The sequence below is a fragment of the Betta splendens genome, chromosome 8 (genome assembly GCF_900634795.4).
Source record: "Betta splendens chromosome 8, fBetSpl5.4, whole genome shotgun sequence".
NCBI classification, from domain to species: domain Eukaryota; kingdom Metazoa; phylum Chordata; class Actinopteri; order Anabantiformes; family Osphronemidae; genus Betta; species Betta splendens.
In genome coordinates, this window is record NC_040888.2 from 15546213 (window position 1) to 15566623 (window position 20411).

The 20411-nt window shown below is 45.5% G+C and overlaps 4 long non-coding RNA genes across 4 annotated transcripts; 2 read left to right on the forward strand and 2 right to left on the reverse strand.

Moving 5' to 3' along the window:
* Positions 1 to 2223: 2223 nt before the first annotated feature.
* On the forward strand, positions 2224 to 3843 carry LOC129604433 (uncharacterized). The gene is made up of 2 exons (XR_008695283.1): positions 2224 to 3043; positions 3484 to 3843. It is a non-coding gene; the product is annotated as an uncharacterized LOC129604433 (long non-coding RNA).
* Positions 3844 to 3862: 19 nt separating this feature from the next.
* Positions 3863 to 6607, reverse strand: LOC129604430 (uncharacterized). The gene is made up of 2 exons (XR_008695278.1): positions 5465 to 6607; positions 3863 to 4506 (listed from the first exon to the last, which is right to left on the reverse strand). It is a non-coding gene; the product is annotated as an uncharacterized LOC129604430 (long non-coding RNA).
* A 189-nt stretch (positions 6608 to 6796) lies between these two features.
* Positions 6797 to 8737, forward strand: LOC129604429 (uncharacterized). The gene is made up of 3 exons (XR_008695277.1): positions 6797 to 7135; positions 8094 to 8195; positions 8450 to 8737. It is a non-coding gene; the product is annotated as an uncharacterized LOC129604429 (long non-coding RNA).
* A 19-nt stretch (positions 8738 to 8756) lies between these two features.
* Positions 8757 to 10039, reverse strand: LOC129604435 (uncharacterized). Its single transcript, XR_008695284.1, has 2 exons — positions 9557 to 10039; positions 8757 to 9116 (listed from the first exon to the last, which is right to left on the reverse strand). It is a non-coding gene; the product is annotated as an uncharacterized LOC129604435 (long non-coding RNA).
* Between the last annotated feature and the right edge of the window lie 10372 nt (positions 10040 to 20411).

The following is a 20411-nucleotide window of genomic DNA, read 5'->3' on the forward strand; positions in this document are numbered from 1 at the left end:
GCTCAGGTGTTGAGTGTCCCACTACAATGCTGTAGCTTAACATTGTTCACCCAAAGGGTGAGGCAGACGTTGGTGCATGGACAATGCCACTTGTGAAAGCCAGGTTGATGTGAGGAGCTCAGCCACTACGCCCATTCAACAAGCAGAGGAAAGAATCCTAGCAGCCAGGGAGCCCACACACCTTCAGTTCCAGGAGGGCAGGTGTTGCGACCCAAGCCGCCCACACAGAGCCCCCCACAGAGCTGCAGCAGCCACAGAGACAGCACCCGAGGTCAGAGTGGGCCACCGTGGGTCAACGCTGTCCGCCCCATGAGAACCAGGGGCAAACACTCCCCCATTGGGAGGGTCTGCCTGAAAGAGTGGAGCATGAGGACCCACAGTCTGTAGGGAGCCCGCTAGAAGATGCCCCCGCGCCCAGAGTGGGGCCCACCCCCCTACACGAGCGGAGCAGAGCGGGGCCTATCCCATCAGCCCGACCACATCCCCTGGCACCACACCAGGCCCGCAGCACAAGGCCAGAAATTGGTGGGGGTCAGCAGAAAAGAGAGCACCCAGGCAGACAATCAATGTACCCCGAGCGGAAAACCAGGCACCCCACACTCCAACCGCACCACACGCATACAGACTCACAGAAGCAGAGACGCATACACCCACCCACACGTACATCAACACACACACACACACACACACACACACACACACACACACACACACACACACACACACACACACACACACACACACACACACACACACACACGCACACACACACCTCTTATCCCAGGTAACGCGCATACACATACAGTACTTCCATTCGTGGGGAGGGTAGGTCTCCCCCAGCCCGGGGGAGGCAGAGGGCAGCGGAAAAGGTACCCCAGAAACCTGCAACCCAGCTTGGACGTGAGTGTGTGGAACTAGAGTGCACTGAAGGTGGGTGACAACTCCAGGAGCACGACCGCTGGCTGACGGTGTGTCCCTCGGACAGTGCCCCCCCCCACCCTAAATGTCTTTTTGCAGTTAAAACTGGGTGGTGATCTCTCCACCAGGGCCAATGGGTGAGGCCACAACTGGCCTCAGCCCCAGGTCCCAGTGAAAGAGCCCACCCCCGGCCCTAAATGTATGTGTATGTGGCTAAATATGAGGAACTTTGGGAGATCGCCAATTCTCCAAGGGGTACAGCAGACAGAACCATCAATGTGAAGGCTCCGTCCATTGGCCCCCCCGGAGGGAGCCCCCAGATTCCTGGACGAGTGTGAATGACTAATGCAATTAAAACTGCAGAGCATCCCACGGAACCACTTCCCGGTAGCCCCGGTCCCTCCATCAGCAGGACGCCCCTTGCAGACCTAAGTGGATGAATGTGGAGAAATGTAGTTGGGAAGCAAAGCACCAGGGTCCGCAGAGCCAGGTTCCCGACTAGCTCTGCTACCCGTCCCACCGCCCCCCACAGACCCCAGCCAGGAAGATATAGTCGAGACCCGGGGACCGCAAGACTAATGCCCAGGCACCACACGCAGCACAGCCACAGCCATCCTCACAGGTAGACACCCCCAGAGGGACCCCTCCGGGCACAGGTCACCCAGGTCTCCACCCCCAGGTCCGCCCCCGCACACCGGCAGGGAGGCTCGCCTCCGCTCCCCGGAGACAGGCACACGCCGACCCTCAAAATGGCCCTACTCTCAGCAGCCACCACACCCCCACCGCAGGGGACCCATGCAGCCAGCCCAGAATCCACCAGCCCCGTTATCCTGGTTCCTTAGGTAGGCAGTCACCCCCCCACCACTGTGCCAGACATGACACAGCACCCGAGCTCCATGCATCCTTACCTGGAAATGGAATAAATCAGAGTACTGTATAGTTTTGGTCATTGATTTGACGAAGCAGAAAATGTGTCTAATGTGGTGTAATCTAACAAGCTGCTCAGGTATTGAGTAATGCTTCATTTTTTTAGTTTTCCAGTTCATAAGGATGATTTTCTTTGCGACACAGAGGGCAGAAAGAAGTGTGTGTGATGAGTTTGTCTCTAGATCAAGCCCACTTAGATCTTGAAAAGAAATTGGCACTAGTGATTTCATAGTGGGTGTGAGGGACCGCGCAGTAAGTCTTAGGAACCCAGGAATGAATCCAACAAAAAATATAATTTATTAAGAAATACTCAAGATTAACAATACTACAACTCCAGGGTCACAAAATTCAACCTAAATAACAGTTCTAAACGGGCCCTTTAACTTAAATTGCGGTCAACTAAACAGACAGCAACTACCACTTAAACCAAACATAACTGACCTCCATGTCACACAAACCAGGGGTTTATAAAGACACAGGCTAGCCTACAGCTCAAAGAAGGTAACAGAAATAAACCGCCAATCAACCTCAACCACTAAACTAGATACAAATACAAGATTAAACATGAATAATATTTACACAATAAACAACGTAACAACTTCAGTAACTCCCATTAAGCAAATCCCCAACATAAGCCTAATAATAAAATCATAAGCGGTAGATTCCCCCTCCAGGCACGCACAGTTGGCCTCCTCCGCTTCCTGGTCGTGGTATTTTAAGGAGTCATATCATGCTTTTCATTCTAAAAAATATTAGACTTTAATGTCTCAGTAAGGTCTCTGTAAATTTTCATCCCATAAAACCCTTTAGATCGTCCACACTGCCCCTGTCAATGTGTGGTTTTCACTCTCCATCAGCAAACGCTGTGTTTTCTGGGCGTGTCGCAAGCGAAGCTGCTCACCACACCTCTGTGCGGAAGCGCATACCTTTTTTGTTGTTGTTGTTTTTTTTTAAATTGGCTCCATGGATACGAGCCACCGCACGGTTAGGATACAATAGGTGGCAGTAGTGCGACATTGAGAATGCAATCCACCGCAATCCTCCACAGAAGAAGACCCACTACAGAACTGCACGACATTAGTCAGCTGGTTCGTAGCGTAGTAGAACCATACGTCTACGATCCCGAATCTGACCCTGAAGCTGAAGAGGAGGCTGTTGAAGTCACCACATTTCGGCTGATGCAAGATGTGTCTCATTGGTAATGTCGCATTTACTTCAATTTAATTGATTTATGTAATTTGCAAAGCGACTAGCGGTTGCTAATGCGAATGCTAAATGGCGTGTGCAGCTTCAATATTCACAACACGACTTACCTGAAAAACTCTCGTTAATAGAAAACACTACTTTAGCTTACATTATACAAATAAATAAGTTTGAGAGCATAGCTGAAATAATATAAATACATTTTACATTTACACATTTCACTGTTTTTGTCTTACTTGTGCTGCTGCTCTGACAATTTTATTTAAAAAATGTGCATTAATATTTAGAGCAATCACTGCATGACCTACCTGGGAACAAAAAGCATTGGTTCAAATTATATATTGACCTAACGTATTTTTACTGCTTTTAATTATGTTTTTTGTCATTCATGATAAATTTGACAGTAATATGTCTCTGTATCTAAAATTGTTACAGGTATCTAGTCTACAGGGGCTAGTGAGCTGGTGCTGAGGATTCCTGGGGTGAAGAATCTGAGTTGCCATCTCTTCATGCTTGGGTTGTAGATGAAGGCAGTTTCCTGATGGATAAAACACTAAAACACTCATAGTATGATTGATGTAGACCACCTGTAGAATAACTCCTTTACCGTTTGAGTAAAAATGTGTTTTTTGTGAGTGCAACACTCATTAAGAATTTTTTTAACTTTATTTATATATAATTTATATGCGTTTTATTTATGGCCGCTTCAACTTTATAGCTTACCATATTAGAAAGAGAAAAACATGTAATTTCAATACTATGATTTCCTAAATAAAAGTGTTTTCCCTTCAGAAACAGAGTTCAGTGAAATACATAATAGTTAAAGCCAACTTTATTGTAAACCAAAAAAATACACCACTACTCCAAAGCTAGAACAAACTGTTACCTTCACACTCCAATGTGCAATGTATAGGTTACTGAGTTAATTAAGAAGTCTGGGGGTTTGAGGACGAAGGAGAAGCTTTTGCAGGGCCTTGCAGACGAAATGCATGAAAGTAGGGTAAACAGGGAGATGTGGTGATCCTTGTTCTCATCACTATTTGGAAGACTGAGCGGAAGCAGTCCTCTACCAGATGGAAGCTGTGGCTGTCCTCACCATCACCTCATCAAAACAAAAGGTAGTGCAATCAGAATTGTAGATTAGTGAAATGTTAATTATTATGTAGGTCAAAACCTTCTCTAATGTAAGAACACACAATACCAGACAAAAAATTAAACCAAACAAGAGGACAGGCCTGTCTGTGCTAAAACAACAGATAAACAGTTGTTACAATTCAAATATAAAATCTAAACAGCATATACCAATTAAAATCTTCTATTACCTATCTTACTGTTGGTACATACAAACTTACATACCTTCACTCCTGAGCTGGGCAGCAGATGTCTGTGTACCAACAGTCTGCAGTGATTTCTCTGTTTGACAGCCTCCTTGCATGTGGGCAACTGGGATTTGCCCTCCTACAGTATAGAAAAAACTGTTACATTTACTGTAAATTGTATTGGTCCTACAAATATAATGGCTATGGTACAAGCTATCGGTAACTGACCAGATAAGCAGCAGGTATTGTAGAGATGTGACTAATTAGCAACTAAGCTTGAAACACAACACAGTAATCATTCCAACTAATCATGTTAGAATTTGATAGAACAATGACATAACCCCAAATCACAAGTTGATTTAGGCTGGACAGGACGGGGTAATAAACATAACCGCGTTCATCTGCAGGTTCTTTTTGTAGCGATCGACCAGCTGTAGCTCTAAAGTGCAAAGGCCTACAGGCATGCTAACGGCTAACGCAACACACAAACAGGAGCGGCAGCACGTCAACAGGACAAAAGCTCGATCCACCGCTTCCTGCCTGTCGCCGATCGAAGGCCCATCGCTATTAGCTGTTCCCCACACAGGTGTGTGGTTGCACCAACTCAGAGTAGCACATTTGAAAGGGGAAAAGGCTCAGTTGACTCACTGTAGCCGTTAGCGACGCTAGCGATTAGCTTGTCTCACATGTGGGTTACTGCATTTTAAACAGACCCAACTAACATATTTAGATATCACAAGTATCAAGCACAAACTTACTACAGCGAGCTAGATCCACCGCTTCCTGTCTGTCGCCGCTGGAAGGGCGATAAAGATCAGCTGTTCCCCACAGGTGTATGTGATTACAGAAAAAGGACAGACGCTAGACCCACCGCTCCCTGTCTGTAGCCGCTCGATGCCGATAGTCATTAGCTTTTCTCCACACAGGTGTGTGGCTGCAGGAGCCCACATGAGCACATTTGAAGGGGACAAAGGCTCGGTCGACTGGCTGTAGCCGTTAGCATAGCTAGCTAGTAACTTGCCCCACACATAGGTTACTACATTTTAAACGGACAAACTAACATTTTAAAACATTATAAATATCAAGCATGTACTTACTGCAGTGAGTGGATGACGGACTTTAGGAATAGGTCCTTTTTTTCCAACAGGAGCCGTGAAACAAATCCAGCATTGTACGCACCCTCGTTTGAAATGCACATACGTATAAATGCTGAGGCAGTGTTTCTGGCACCGGTCCGTTAAAAATAAAAGTGACCCACAAATCCTCACTTGTTGATCCCTTGGTAAAGTGAAGAGACTTTGGTGTTGGTTAGAACACCTAAGAACCGAACTATTTCTATGGGAGGACTTGGGCGCTGCCGTGCTGGTCTGTTCACGGTGAGTGAGAGAGGGGAAATGGCGGAAGTCCAGTTTTGGTTCGGGATCATTGTGGGGGTGGTGGTTCAGGATTTGCAAGGAGAACTTTCAACCAGTGTGACGACAACTGGGACACGACCTCAGAGTAGGTCGTGGCTGTTTTCATTGGATGAGAAAATTTACGTTTTTAAAATGTGAAAAAAGCAGGAAATGCATTTCTACCGTGCTCAGTGTGTGTATATGTGACCCATAGAGTCATAGGGACGCTCCAAAATGTCTAAAAAGTGGATTTTGCATGATATGGGCCCTTTAAGCCCTGCTTAGGTGGCGCCCGCTCTTTCCACCCAGAGGAGGAATCCCCAGAACACAGAAAGGTAACACATTAAACTCACTGTGGCGGGGTGACCGTCACAGTGGGACACTAGAGATGGCGAAATCGAAGCCTCATGAATCACTGAGCAACTATGACACAGTTGGGCTGAAATCGACACATTGCTCGACACCATCATGACACAGTCAGAACAACGGCATCTGCTGGTTGTGCGTGAGAACTGCTTGAGCAGACTGACCATCAAACCCTCTCTGATACGTGGTTGTTCAGGATCACAGTCTATGTTTTATTGTCAAATAAAACTTATTTAATCAAAGGTGTGTAATTGTGTTTCTCTCTGGATAATAATGTATAAGTGGCCTTGATGTGGCAAACATGTTTGATGTCCGATGTTATTAGAGCTGTATTTGTTCTTCTGCAACTATGTTTATTACTACATTGAGGAGACATGTTTGTCAGTTAGTTTAATCAAAGACCTTTATTTCATTTTATTTTTCCACAGAACATGACTTTAAAGGGCCCATATCATGCAAAATCCACTTTTTAGACATTTTGGAGCGTCCCTATGACTCTATGGGTCACATATACACACACTGAGCACGGTAGAAATGCATTTCCTGCTTTTTTCACATTTTAAAAACGTAAATTTTCTCATCCAATGAAAACAGCCACGACCTACTCTGAGGTCGTGGCCCAGTTGTCGTCACACTGGTTGAAAGTTCTCCTTGCAAATCCTGAACCACCACCCCCACAATGATCCCGAACCAAAACTGGACTTCCGCCATTTCCCCCCTCTCACTCACCGTGAACAGACCAGCACGGCAGCGCCCAAGTCCTCCCATAGAAATAGTTCGGTTCTTAGGTGTTCTAACCAACACCAAAGTCTCTTCACTTTACCAAGGGATCAACAAGTGAGGATTTGTGGGTCACTTTTATTTTTAACGGACCGGTGCCAGAAACACTGCCTCAGCATTTATACGTATGTGCATTTCAAACGAGGGTGCGTACAATGCTGGATTTGTTTCACGGCTCCTGTTGGAAAAAAAGGACCTATTCCTAAAGTCCGTCATCCACTCACTGAAGTAAGTACATGCTTGATATTTATAATGTTTTAAAATGTTAGTTTGTCCGTTTAAAATGTAGTAACCTATGTGTGGGGCAAGTTACTAGCTAGCTATGCTAACGGCTACCGCCAGTCGACCGAGCCTTTGTCCCCTTCAAATGTGCTCATGTGGGCTCCTGCAGCCACACACCTGTGTGGAGAAAAGCTAATGACTATCGGCATCGAGCGGCTACAGACAGGGAGCGGTGGGTCTAGCGTCTGTCCTTTTTCTGTAATCACATACACCTGTGGGGAACAGCTGATCTTTATCGCCCTTCCAGCGGCGACAGACAGGAAGCGGTGGATCTAGCTCGCTGTAGTAAGTTTGTGCTTGATACTTGTGATATCTAAATATGTTAGTTGGGTCTGTTTAAAATGCAGTAACCCACATGTGAGACAAGCTAATCGCTAGCGTCGCTAACGGCTACAGTGAGTCAACTGAGCCTTTTCCCCTTTCAAATGTGCTACTCTGAGTTGGTGCAACCACACACCTGTGTGGGGAACAGCTAATAGCGATGGGCCTTCGATCGGCGACAGGCAGGAAGCGGTGGATCGAGCTTTTGTCCTGTTGACGTGCTGCCGCTCCTGTTTGTGTGTTGCGTTAGCCGTTAGCATGCCTGTAGGCCTTTGCACTTTAGAGCTACAGCTGGTCGATCGCTACAAAAAGAACCTGCAGATGAACGCGGTTATGTTTATTACCCCGTCCTGTCCAGCCTAAATCAACTTGTGATTTGGGGTTATGTCATTGTTCTATCAAATTCTAACATGATTAGTTGGAATGATTACTGTGTTGTGTTTCAAGCTTAGTTGCTAATTAGTCACATCTCTACAATACCTGCTGCTTATCTGGTCAGTTACCGATAGCTTGTACCATAGCCATTATATTTGTAGGACCAATACAATTTACAGTAAATGTAACAGTTTTTTCTATACTGTAGGAGGGCAAATCCCAGTTGCCCACATGCAAGGAGGCTGTCAAACAGAGAAATCACTGCAGACTGTTGGTACACAGACATCTGCTGCCCAGCTCAGGAGTGAAGGTATGTAAGTTTGTATGTACCAACAGTAAGATAGGTAATAGAAGATTTTAATTGGTATATACTGTTTAGATTTTATATTTGAATTGTAACAACTGTTTATCTGTTGTTTTAGCACAGACAGGCCTGTCCTCTTGTTTGGTTTAATTTTTTGTCTGGTATTGTGTGTTCTTACATTAGAGAAGGTTTTGACCTACATAATAATTAACATTTCACTAATCTACAATTCTGATTGCACTACCTTTTGTTTTGATGAGGTGATGGTGAGGACAGCCACAGCTTCCATCTGGTAGAGGACTGCTTCCGCTCAGTCTTCCAAATAGTGATGAGAACAAGGATCACCACATCTCCCTGTTTACCCTACTTTCATGCATTTCGTCTGCAAGGCCCTGCAAAAGCTTCTCCTTCGTCCTCAAACCCCCAGACTTCTTAATTAACTCAGTAACCTATACATTGCACATTGGAGTGTGAAGGTAACAGTTTGTTCTAGCTTTGGAGTAGTGGTGTATTTTTTTGGTTTACAATAAAGTTGGCTTTAACTATTATGTATTTCACTGAACTCTGTTTCTGAAGGGAAAACACTTTTATTTAGGAAATCATAGTATTGAAATTACATGTTTTTCTCTTTCTAATATGGTAAGCTATAAAGTTGAAGCGGCCATAAATAAAACGCATATAAATTATATATAAATAAAGTTAAAAAAATTCTTAATGAGTGTTGCACTCACAAAAAACACATTTTTACTCAAACGGTAAAGGAGTTATTCTACAGGTGGTCTACATCAATCATACTATGAGTGTTTTAGTGTTTTATCCATCAGGAAACTGCCTTCATCTACAACCCAAGCATGAAGAGATGGCAACTCAGATTCTTCACCCCAGGAATCCTCAGCACCAGCTCACTAGCCTCTGTAGACTAGATACCTGTAACAATTTTAGATACAGAGACATATTACTGTCAAATTTATCATGAATGACAAAAAACATAATTAAAAGCAGTAAAAATACGTTAGGTCAATATATAATTTGAACCAATGCTTTTTGTTCCCAGGTAGGTCATGCAGTGATTGCTCTAAATATTAATGCACATTTTTTAAATAAAATTGTCAGAGCAGCAGCACAAGTAAGACAAAAACAGTGAAATGTGTAAATGTAAAATGTATTTATATTATTTCAGCTATGCTCTCAAACTTATTTATTTGTATAATGTAAGCTAAAGTAGTGTTTTCTATTAACGAGAGTTTTTCAGGTAAGTCGTGTTGTGAATATTGAAGCTGCACACGCCATTTAGCATTCGCATTAGCAACCGCTAGTCGCTTTGCAAATTACATAAATCAATTAAATTGAAGTAAATGCGACATTACCAATGAGACACATCTTGCATCAGCCGAAATGTGGTGACTTCAACAGCCTCCTCTTCAGCTTCAGGGTCAGATTCGGGATCGTAGACGTATGGTTCTACTACGCTACGAACCAGCTGACTAATGTCGTGCAGTTCTGTAGTGGGTCTTCTTCTGTGGAGGATTGCGGTGGATTGCATTCTCAATGTCGCACTACTGCCACCTATTGTATCCTAACCGTGCGGTGGCTCGTATCCATGGAGCCAATTTAAAAAAAAACAACAACAACAAAAAAGGTATGCGCTTCCGCACAGAGGTGTGGTGAGCAGCTTCGCTTGCGACACGCCCAGAAAACACAGCGTTTGCTGATGGAGAGTGAAAACCACACATTGACAGGGGCAGTGTGGACGATCTAAAGGGTTTTATGGGATGAAAATTTACAGAGAACTTACTGAGACATTAAAGTCTAATATTTTTTAGAATGAAAAGCATGATATGACTCCTTAAATCACATTCTCTTTGGAGAAGAGCCGTTTGCACGGCACTGATGTCTGACTAATAAAGATATTTGTATTGGAATTGCGACTTGTCAAAATGTAGTTTTAGTCTTTAATTACATTTTGAACTTGTCATAAATACATTACAGATGTCTGTAATGTGAAACCTGTGTATCTTATAGATCATCTATCATCTTATAGATCATCTCCGGACCGCTTGCCGGGTTTATAAAGCTCTGCCATATTAAAACAACCGTCCGTTCAAAGTGCACTTAAGCCGCTTGGCAGTCACGTGATGTATCGACACCTCTCACTCTCATTGGTCACGTGATTCGGAACGCGCTCGAGATTCTGCTTGACGACACTTCCGCTTCAAAAGATCGACGCTGAGTCGAGTAGGAGGTCTCGAGTTGGACATCTCTATGGGACACTAATTCTTCAAAACAGGGAATCTTGTCTCTTGTGAAAACATGTTTCAGATGTGTTATCCCTTTGATATGCTAAGTTGGAAAGTATATTGCCTTTTTGTTTTGTATGATGTCTGGATTGTTCCAGAGGGGTGTGTTTTGGCAAATAGTAAGCGAAGACCCATTAATTTTAAGAAAATCCCACCAGGCTGTCAGAGATGCTTTTATGCTAATGCTCTGGTAACAACTATGATGTTTGATTTTGGTGCTGATAAGGGGGAGATCTACAACTTTAATATTTCCACAAAATGTTTGTTCAATGTCTATCCAGGAGGAGTCTGCTGGCATGGGTTTTATCTATTTGTGGACATGGTTCAGTCTATTGGCAAGAAAATAGTGGTGGAAGTTAGGTAGTTCTAGGCCGCCGCAGCAATTGGATTTTTGAAGAGTTTTTAAACTAATTCGTGGTGGCTTGGTTTTCCACAGAAACTGTGAGATGTATGAGTCTAATGTCCTAAACCACAGCTGGGCTGGCTGAGTTGGATTCATTGAGAATATGTAATTAATTTTTGGCAGGATCTTCATTTTTATGGTGGCAATTCTTCCCATAAGTGAAATGGGTAAGGACTGCCATCTTTTGAGGTTGGCTTCTATTTGTTTTAATAATGGATTGTAATTCAGATCAATAAGCTCTGATAGCCTACACAACAATTCAATGTCCAAGTATTTATGTTCCCTGAATGGAGTGTGGTAGAAGAGATGTTAGTCACTTTAAGGTTAAGTGGTAGCACTATAGATTTGGTCCAGTTAATATTAGTATTCTGAAAGTTCTGAGAATTCATCTATGAGACTGATAGTTGTACAGTAGGAAGAGACATCTGTGGCTCCAGGAGAAACAGTAACACATCGTCAGCATATAAACATATTTTATGATTTACTGATTTGGTCGATATTCCAGTAATCCCTTCATGCTGTCTTATAGCTGCGGCTAGAGGTTCAATCAATATTGCAAATAGTGATGGGGAAAGTGGGCAGCCCTGTCTTGTCCCTCTATGCAGATTAAACCTTAGTGAGATCTGGTTGTTTGTTCGGACTGCGGCGTTAGCTGAGCTGTATAATATTTGGATTCATTCTATGAATGATTTCCCGATGCCGAATTTTTCTGCAGAGTGGCTAAAAGAAACTTCCAGTTCACTCTATCGAAAGCTTTTTCTGCATCTAAGGAGACGATGGCTCACACTAGTTTATGGGTGGTGACATAATTAATTTGTTCATATTGTTTGTTGACTGTCCACCTTTAACGAAGCCTGTTTGATCAGAGTGAATTATATATGGAGTGATTTTTTCTAATCTTCTAGCAAGTGCTTTACACACTATTTTTAGATCTACATTTATTAGTGAAATTGGTCTATAACTTCATGGGAGTGTAGTGTATTTTCCTGGTTTTTGGAGCAGGCTTATGGAACCAGGATTCATATATATATATATTTTTTATCGGGCGCTGGTTGAGCTGGCTGCTGGTCACAACAGCTCCTGTCCTCTTACTTCTATTTATTACTTTCTTCACTTCAAGTTTGGCGCAGTACAAACGCCGTTTTTTAAAGCTACGATGTGCGTCGGGGCCAGAGTGCGCATTGTTTACACCGCGGAGCAGCTGATCATAGTTCTGCCCAGAGACAAACACAAGATCCCCGCTGAGTTGCTGGTGAAGACCCGACGTGGGCGCTGCGCCGGAACACTACGATGGGAGAAAATGAGACGCTTCAGGCCCGCTGTCCCCTCCGTCATCATGGGGAACGTGAGATCTCTCCCCAACAAGATGGACGAGCTTGCGGCGCTCACACGGCACCAGCTCAAGTACAGAACGAGCAGTATCCTGCTGTTCACAGAGACCTGGCTGACGTCACTTATCCCGGACTCGATCGTCGCACTGGACAATTTTCATCTGCTACGTGTGGAAAAAAAAAAAATAGATGAATCCAGCAGATGAACCAGAAACGAGGACAGCCGTGGAGGCGAGGCCGGAACCAGAAACGAGGACAGACGTGGAGGCGAGGCCGGAACCAGAGACGAGGACAGACGTGGAGACGTGGTCGGCGCCGGACCACCAGGAACCGATGCAGACATGGTCGGCGCCGGACCGCCAGGAACCGATGCAGACGTGGTCGGCGCCGGACCGCCAGGAACCGATGCAGACGTGGTCGGCGCCGGACCGCCAGGAACCGATGCAGGTGCGGCCAGAGCCGAGCCGCCAGGAACCGATGCAGGTACGGCCAGAGCCGAGCCGCCAGGAACCGATGCAGGTGCGGCCGGAGCCGAGCCTCCTCCTCCTGGAGGCTGGCAGGAACTGTAACAGGAACTGCAGCCGGCGCGACCTCCTCCTGGAGGTCGGCGGGAGCTGCGGCAGGAACTGCAGCCGGCGCGACCTCCTCCTGGCCTGACCTCTACAGGGCCGACAGGGACAGGGACTGCAACGACCTCTACAGGGTCGACAGGAACAGGAACTGGAACGACCTCTACAGGGCCGACAGGAACAGGAACTGGAACGACCTCTACAGGGCCGACAGGAACTGAGACGGCGTCCTCTCTGGAGCTGGCATGGCTGCTTGCAGCTGCCGAGCTCGACGGAGTAGACGTCGGGCCTGATTGGGTGTGACAAGGGACAAGGCCTGAGCGTGACTCGACTGGACTGGAACCCGAACGTGTCTCGACTGGACTGGGACCCGGACGTGACTCGACTGGACTGGGACCTGGACGTGACTCGACTGGACTGGGACCTGGACGTGACTGGGGCTAGAGCCTGAGCAGAGCACGACTGAACTGGGGCTAGAGCCTGAGCAGAGCACGACTGAACTGGGGCTAGAGCCTGAGCAGAGCACGACTGGACTGGGGCTAGAGCCTGAGCAGAGCACGACTGGCCTGGGGCTGGGGCCTGAGCAGAGCACGACTGGACTGGGGCTGGGGCCTGAGCGTGGCAGGGCTGCACTGGAACCTGAGCGTGGCAGGGCTGCACTGGAACCTGAGCGTGGCAGGGCTGCACTGGAACCTGAGCGTGGCAGGGCTGCACTGGAGCCTGAGCGTGACAGGGCTGCACTGGAGCCTGAGCGTGACAAAACTGACTTGGCTGAGACATGGGATCTGGCGTGGCTGCTGGCTGCAGGCCCGGTAGTTGCAGGGCCGCACGCAGGGCAGGTTCCCTCAGGATGAGGGCAGCTGCCTCCTCAAATAGTTGTTCCCTTGTGCCCTGGTCTGCTGTCAAATCAGCAGTGTCCATTAGGTGGGAAAAGAGGAACGCAACCGGGGGAGAACAGTGGAGGTGGATCCGTCGTGCGACGCTATTGGGTATGCCTGCAATTGACATGACACAGTCAGTAGGGGAACCGAGGGAATCCTCTGCCGGAGAGGAGAGCTGCTCGGCCACCGCGACCGAGGTCTCTGGGCCCTGGACCCCGGAACCGTGCCGACGTCGTCTGGGGCGCCTGCGGCTGACCGTCCGGTGGGGGCTGGGTCTCTGCAGCTGGGTCCGAATGGCAAACGGAGGCGGCGGCATTGGGAGCTTGGGTTGGAGGCGCCGGAGCGGTGACAGGAACGTGAACATGATCTGCTGGATTGGCGGCAGGAACGGCTGCGGAGACACGGGCAGACGGTGCGCGCAGCATGCGTGCCAAATCCCTCCGCATCAGCTGGAGCCCGTCAAAGAGTGCCTGCACTCAGGGGTACTCACGCCACCAAAACTTGTCCTCCAGGATTTCAATGGCCATATTTACAACGCCGAGCCGGACCTTGGGACTGCCTGCTTCTGCATATTCCTTAGTTAGCCTCTGGAAATCGCCGCGAATGTCCTGTCGGTAAGCTCTGGGAAAAAAACTCCATCACTCCGATGCGTGGTTATGCGCGGAGCCGAACGAACAGACAACAACAAAGAAAAACTGTAACAAACCTGGGTGCAGGCTGGCGCTGGCTGGGTCCAAGTCTGGCCAGATTGTTCTGTCAGAACACACGGAGGAGGACCCAAATGCACAGCGCACAGGAGTATAGAGGAAGGAATCAGAGTTTATTCCACAAACAGTGTCAATCGGTCCAGGTCATACACAGAATGGCTCAGTCTTTCGGTACAGGCAAGGAGCAGGCAAGATCAGGTCCAGGAGGCAGGCAATGGTTCGATACACAGGGAAGCTCGGCGACGGTACAGGTAAGGACTAGACAACTCACTGGTCAGACGGTCGTGCAAAGGTCGATATCCAAGCGAAGGTACACACAAGGGTCAGACGGGAATCGGTGGTCAGGAGTAAGCAGGATCAAAAACAAGAGACAATCACTAGAACGCTGGATAGTAGTACGATGACTTGACAATCTGGCGTCTGACTGTGGGCTGAGGTGGTGCTTAAATACAGAGTCTGATTACTAGATTATTGTCAGGTGTGCATAGTGAACCGGAATGTGAACAGCTGAGACGAGAACAGGAAGTCCTTTCAGGTTAAAACAGGAAATGACATGAATTGTGACACACAATGAGGGACAGGAAGAGACTGGACAGGATCTTCAAGAAGTCCAGCTCTGTCATGGGCTGCACTCTGGACACGGTGCAGGAGGTAGGTGAGAGAAGGGTCCTGGCTAAACTGACATCCATCATGGACCAGGACTCTCACCCACTGGAGGACTCACTGCTCTGGAGAGCAGCTTCAGTAGCAGACTGATCCACCCTCGCTGTGTAAAGGAGAGATATCGTAGATCCTTCCTACCTGCTGCTGTCAGACTGTACAATCAGAACTGTTGACCACTTCCCACTGCAGTCACTCACCCACTGCATCAGTGGTTTAAATAGCAACCTGCTCTGCACAATATTTGTGTAAATCTGTGAACAATGATGTATATTGTTACAAATCTTATACCCATTACTGTGCAATAACCCTGCAATGACCTCATACTCACTCCAACTGTACTGTACTGCTTTGTACTGTGCCAACTGTTCTGTAGCTGTATTCTGGATTATCTGTACTGCTGTTGTGAGAAGTAATTTCCCCACTGCAGGACTATTAAAGGTTTTCTTATCTTATCTTATCTTATCTTATCTTATCTTATCTTATCTTATCTTATCTTATCTTATCTTATCTTATCTTATCTTATCTTATCTTATCTTATCTTATCTTATCTTATATTTGTGGGTAATGAATGCTGTTGTTTAATCTCAACTACCATTTTGTAAAAGCTGGGTGCCAGCATGGATCAGAACTCCTTATAAAATATAGGTGGGAAATCCATCTGGTCCTGGAGCTTTTTTATTGGGTATCTCCTGCAGAGCTTCATGTAGTTCTGCCAAAGATAACAATGAGTCTAGAGTTGTGGATTGTTCTTACTTTAGCTTTGGCAGTTCTAGTTTATTCAGAAACTCCTCTATGGCGGATGGATCTATTTGGGACATATATAACTCTTGATAAAAGTTTTTAAAGGTATCATTTATTTCATGGGGATCATGAGTAATATTCCATTTCATATTTCCATTTCCATTAGTTATTGAATGGATGATTTGTTTCGCTTTATTATTTTTTAATTGGTTGGCTACAAATTTACCACATGTAGGATGAAGAGAACGCTATGTGTCACAGAGACCGAAGTCATCCATGTACTGTTTTAAGGTTTTAAGGTCTTTACTGATTGCCAGTTCCTGTTGCTCACAGCTTTGCTTAGCCTGTCAAACTCTGGGTTAAATACTAAATTAAAGTCCCCTCCTACTATAAGTTTGGAACCAGAGTGAGCAGACAGTGATATGAAAAAGCTGTGAAAAAAGAGGGGTCGTTAACATTAGGACCATACACATTAGCTATGCAATATTCAATGTTTCCTATTAAGATATTAATTATTATATATCTCCCTTCTGGATCTACAATGGTATCGTTAGTAAAGTTAATCTTTTTATTTATCAGGATGGCAACCAATCTTTGTTTAGAATTGTAAGTAAGCATGTGGAAACTCTGTTGATGCCAGAGTGTAATCTATAGTTATGGGTTTTGAGTTTCCTGTAGTAAAGAAATGTCTGCTTGTAGGGTTTTTAGATGATTAAATATTTTAAATAGTTTCTCCTTCTTATTGATTTCACGTACATTCCAAGTGACAATCTTCAGTGGTGTCATAACTTACCTGATGTTACAAACCCCCCAAGACCAAACAGGACGGAACCCACAAGCAGTAACAGGCGAGGATGACAGAATACAAACAATATATTTATTATACTACACAAAACAGAGGGTCACTAAAGAGTAGGAAAAAGGTTCACCAACTAAACTGAGGAGCACTGCAAAGCAGGACCAAACTAACTAAACAGAGGAATAACACTAAACAGAAGTTGCTACAAAACAGGACACAATAGGTCGCAGCACTGAGTAGGCAATAATATAACCAGGAGTAACAAGACTTTCACAAACGACAGACTAAGGCTCTGCACATCTCTACAAACGTAGCCAAATTAGGAGTAGCAGGGCTGTTCACAATCCAAACTCAACAAAAAACCAACCGTCATACAGGAAGCCAGATGCAAACAGAGAGTCCACCATGACACACTGACAACTGGATGAGTCTCCATCCTCTACTAAAATAGTCCCCCAGGTAATGATGTTCCCGGAAGGAAACAGCTGCTCAGTGCCGCCCTCTGAGGTTGGGAGGAGACTCATAACACCTGACTGCTGTGGATCACTAGTCTTGTGTGTATGTAGTGTGACAGACTTTAGGTGTGTGGCTAATCTTGAGTACCTGTGTATTCTGAGTTGTGTGTTAAAAGAGAAGGATGTACACAGTGTGGAGTGAAAGTAGGTGATGGAAAAAGATTAAAGGGAAGGAAAATTAAAGTGAAAGGAAAGTGAGTGATTAAGCATGATGAGCACTTTGCAAAGTAAGTGAAGCTCGTCGAAGCTTGTTATTTTTTTTCAATGGACTCCAGGATGTCCGTGATGTTTCTATCCGCCGAGCTAGCTTAAGGTGACTCAGGTGAGTCAGACGGACGGGATATCTTGTTTGGAGCCGTGTCCTTTTTCCCCATTACCAGACGCTCGAAGCACTCGTCGATGTACTTGAAACCTTCTTCGGTGTTACCCAGAATGGTAAGATGGTTGATTGTTTTTCGTAGAATGAGGTAGTTATTTATTTATTTTAATTGGCAGATAGTTTGTCGCGCTGTTGTTTACTACCGGTGTCGCGCCGCCTTGTTGAATTTCTCGTGCTGTTCTCGTAGAGTCTCGCGTTCTCTCACAGCATTGCGCTCCCCGTTCTCTTGGTATTCAACAGCTGTTCATGCCACAGGAAATGAGGCTTCCCAGGACAAGTGTGGGGCTGCTGCCATCTTCATGACCCAGCTGGATAACTTCATATATTCAAAGGGGATGAAATGTAATGGAAATTTAATTTATGTGAAGGTATTTTCTATTGTGACAGAACTTTGATACATACACATAATCCAATGAGTAGTTGTATTGTGCGCTTGGCACTTCTTGACTTATATGATTTTGGCTGATTGACGTTAAGCGTATCGCGTCACTTCCGGTTACTGAGGTTGGCTGCCGCTGTGTGTGTACGGCGTTACTCTCCGCTCTTTTCTAAATAAATAAATACATGTCTCCTCTAGGTGAGATTATTAGAAAGCATTCTATTAATTTTCATTTTTACGCAGATGATACTCAGCTATATATGTCCTTGGAACCAAATTAAACAGATCAACTAGTCAAACTTCAGGGTTGTTTAAAAAACATCAAATCCTGGATGTACCAAAACTTCCTTCAACTAAACTCAGATAAAACCGAGATTCTTATTGTTGGGCCTAAAAATCTGAGAGAGACACTACTGAGTCAGATAGCCACCCTGGATATGGTCGGGCCGATCGGGTAGGCCCCCGTTCCACTCGTGTGGGGGTAATGGACTGGGGCTAAGCTCACTCTGGGCACTGGGTCTTCTCCTAGCGGGCTCCCCAACAGCTGTAGGTCCTTGGGCTTCACTCTCTCAGGCCGACCCGCCGACTGGGGGGAGTGTTTGCCCCTGGTTCTCATGGGGCGGACAACGTTGACCCACGGTGATCCACTCTGACCTCGGGTGCTGTCTGTGTGGCTGCTGCTGCCCTGCCCAGGGGGTTCTGTGTGGGCAGCTTGGGTCGCAATACCTGCCATCCTGAAACTGAAGGTGTGTGGGCTACCTGGCTGCTAGGATTCTTTCCTCTGCTCGTTGGCCAGGTGTAGCGGCTGAGCTCTTCCCATCACCCTGGCTTTCACAAGTGGCACTGTCCATGTACCAATATCTGCCTCACCCTTTCGGGTGAACAATGTTAGGATATAGCTTTACTAACCTTGCAGTGGGACACTCAACACCTGAGCTGATAAACAGGCTTTCTAACCGTAGCTGTAAGTATTACTGGTACTTATCACTATCAATATTAATAATGTGTGAATATGGAAGTTGTGATGTTCTATTGTTACTTATTATGAGATTATGTATAACAATGCATAAGTGTATGTATATGATATATGTATATGTTTGTATGAGTGTGTGCACATACACTATTATTGGTATTAATATTAATTTCAAAGGTAAACCACAGTACAGCAGTTGTTTAGTTACACTATGAATGTGTCAGCCTAAAGTACATCCCTACTTATTTATTTTACACCGACTTCTGCTGGGTGGTACGTCCATGTCCAATTGGCTAGGGTGTACTGCTGTGGTGCATTTCTTTTTGGTCGGGTACTAGCTGGTGCAGTTTTCTGGGTGATTAGCGTCAATTGTCAAGTCAGAATTACTGGGGCACATATGCCCGTTCAATTTCTCGGTGATTGAGGCATTATTGTGGCATTGTTTTTGCACGTCCAGAAGATGTCCCTTAATGGAGCTGTGCCTTCAGCAAAATCTATTAGTCTATATTGAACGATTGCAGTGAGGTTTTTCTCATAAATTACATGTGCTCCGTTTGAAAGTACTTGGGCGCACTTCATGCGGGCTTTTGGGCTGGTGATGCATATTTTGATGGTGGCTGTCACATTACCTGTTGCTGTTCTTGGGTACCATGTTTCTTTGCTGCATTTCACCAATCCTGCCGCATCCTTCATCTTTGGTGTTCTTCTTCCTGTTACCTGCTCCAATTCCTCCCCCCGTACTATACAGATAGGAAAGGTCATGGAATCAGGTTTTCTTACAATTGGAGGTATTATGGTTGCTCTGTCATACTTTCTATGCTTTCGACTAGATGGGCAAACTGCTAGTACATCCCTTCATTGCTGCAAATTTCCTGCCATGTGTATGTGTATAGGTGTGTTCAATTTAGAACAACTTCCTATCTCTGTGACCTGTGACCATAATCAAATGTTTTCAGACTTTTCCCCAATTTATTTATTTCGGCACACTTGTGGCTTTTCTAATTACTTTACACTAGTTCTGCTGTTTTGTCCTTCAGTTGGGTCCGGCATGCGATGCACGGGTACACGGGGGACTCCGCCTCAGTTGACCACTAAAAAGGAGTCTGGAGAGATGTTAAACGACGATAGAAATTGGCGAAGCCCAGGAAGCGTTAAACATCTCTCCGACACTGGGGTACCGGCCATTCTTCCACCGCCCTGGTTTTGCCCTGGGACACGATAAATCTGAGAAACGATACAGTGTTGACTTGGAAGTCGCACTTCTCTGCTTTTACAAAGAGACGGTGTTCAAGCAGCCTCTTCAAAACCTGGCGGACATGAGCTTTGTGTTCCTCCTCCGTGCTAGAAAAAAACCAGAATGTCATCAAGGTAGACGAATACGAAGCGATTAATCATAGGGCCCAAAACCTCATTGACGAAGGCCTGGAAGACGGTTCGAAGCGTTGGTGCTTTTATTTTGAAAGGATGTAGAGGAAGCATGTGTGGGTAATTACTAAACTGTTATTCTATCTTTAAATAGTCATAATTACCCATCTAAAAGCAGAAATGTTGGTATTAAAGCTAATCATTTGGCTTGGTGCTTTTA